The following is a 2227-nucleotide window of genomic DNA, read 5'->3' as shown; positions in this document are numbered from 1 at the left end:
TCAAGACACAAAAGACACTGGTTCAATTTTAGTGCACCAATTAAAGTGTTTGGTAATCTATGAAAACAAGACACACAATAAAGATCAAAAACCCTTGCCAAAATTCTGCAACAAAGATTTGTTAGTAGTTTTGCAATAATACCCCTCCTGCAAGCACACAAGTTAGGTAAATTTTAGATCCAAAAGACTTTGTGAAATAGGGGCCTTCGATAAGACGTTTTTTTTTATAGATTCAAAGATCTGATTATTCCATGAGTTATTTTGCATCATAAAAAAAAGACCACTTGTAAAATTTCAAGACGTTTCCAGAAATGTAAGAAAATCCAAAACAATTGCTAATTTGCTCCAAAAATTAATTTTTTAATTAAAAATCATAAAAAATTCATATAAAATGCAAAATTGATCCAAAAAAACCAAAGTTTTTACTGGAAACTCTTGATAGCCTTCCAAACCCGCATAAAAAAATTCCTGCAAAAATTACAATCAGTTTGTGAGATATGATCAAAACAATGCAAAACCCTAATTTTTAAAGATCCAATTTTTGAGGAAATATTTTGCATCCAAATTAAAATAAAAAAGATCAGATCCTGTGTATAATTATGAGAGATTTTCAAAACTGTAACAAAATCCGAAAAAATCACTCATTTGCTCTCAAAATTATCTTTTTATGAAAATGCATATATTCATAGAAAATTGAAATATGCTCCAAAAACTCTAATGTTTTTATTGAGCATGTCTAATAATATTCTTGATCTACAAACACAATTTTATGCCACAATTCAAAGCGGTTTGTGATATCGGATCAAAATAATAAAAAAACCCTAATTTTTAAAGATCTAATTTTTTAGGAAATATTTTGTATCAAAATTAAAATCACAAAGAACAGATCCTGTGTATAAATCAGAGAGCTTTCCAAAAATATAAGAAAATCTAAAAAATTCACTCATTTTCTCTCAAACTTAAATTTTTAATGAAAATTCATAAAAAAATCATAGAAAATTCAAATATGCTCCAAAAAATCTGAATGTTGGATTGCAAGCTCTTGATACTGTCCTCAACCTGTCAACAAAATTGGGTACAAAAATTTAAATCTGTTTGTGAAATATGATCAAATCTCTCCAAGATTTTAATTTTGTGTCCAAAACCCTAGCTGCACAAGGTTATTCTCCAAATTGTTTTACAAAACAACAATATAGAGTTAGAAAAACCTACAAAAAAAACAAAAACAAAAACATAGATCTAACAAAAATCCATGTCCCACGGGACGTGCCAAAATGTTTATGGTAAAAATGGAAACACCAATATTGAAAGACTGAATAGATTCAACCACAAAACCCTAGCCTAACAACAACAAAGATCCACCATAACATATGAAGATTACCTAAGACAAATGTAAATCAACAAAATCACAAAGATTATACCATCACATGTCCAATAGGGTTTGGATCTCCATTCTTCCTATCTCTATTGATCTTGCTTGATATATTTGCTCTCAAATTTAATGTGTGCACAAGAGATCAACAAAGAACGAAAATGTGGTTGATAGCTTGATCGCATATGAAAGTTCGAATGCTAGAATGCTTGAGAGTGCTAGTAGTTGAATAGAATAGGGTTGATAATGAAAGAGAGTATCCTCTTATATATAAGACACTGTAGGAAATGGAGGGATAAGATTAAGAGGTGTAAAAGATAAATGGTCGACTAGGATTAGAGAGTAGGTAGAGGAAATAAGAAAATAATAAGAGGGTAGGTAGTGTAGGAATTAAGAGATGAATGACATGTGTCATGTGTAGAAAAGGCTAATAAATTAATTAAATAAATAAAGATTTATTTAATTAATAAAGGAAGTGGGATCAATTAAATAAATAAAAGTATTTATTTAATTTAGAAAAAGGACAATTTAAATAAATAAGTATTTATTTAAATGAGGAAAAAGGTTAGAAGAGGATGAATTAATTAAATAAATAAAAATTTATTTAATTAATAGAAGAATTAGGCTAAAATAATTAAATAAATAAAAATATTTATTTAATTAGACATGGCAATTTTAGGTGTCTATAACCGATTTAGCGTTCGGTTTCGGTAAAGGTGTTACCAGTTCAGTTATGATCATTTCCATTGTCGGTTCTTGCTCATAAATTCTGATTTGACTTCTATTCTGCTCATCCACCTTGACATTAGAGCTCTCCACAATTCTCTGCAATCTATTGTTATAACATCTATATGC

Source organism: Cryptomeria japonica, chromosome 3 (genome assembly GCF_030272615.1).
Source record: "Cryptomeria japonica chromosome 3, Sugi_1.0, whole genome shotgun sequence".
Lineage (NCBI taxonomy): Eukaryota > Viridiplantae > Streptophyta > Pinopsida > Cupressales > Cupressaceae > Cryptomeria > Cryptomeria japonica.
Note: the sequence above shows the minus strand (reverse complement) of the source record.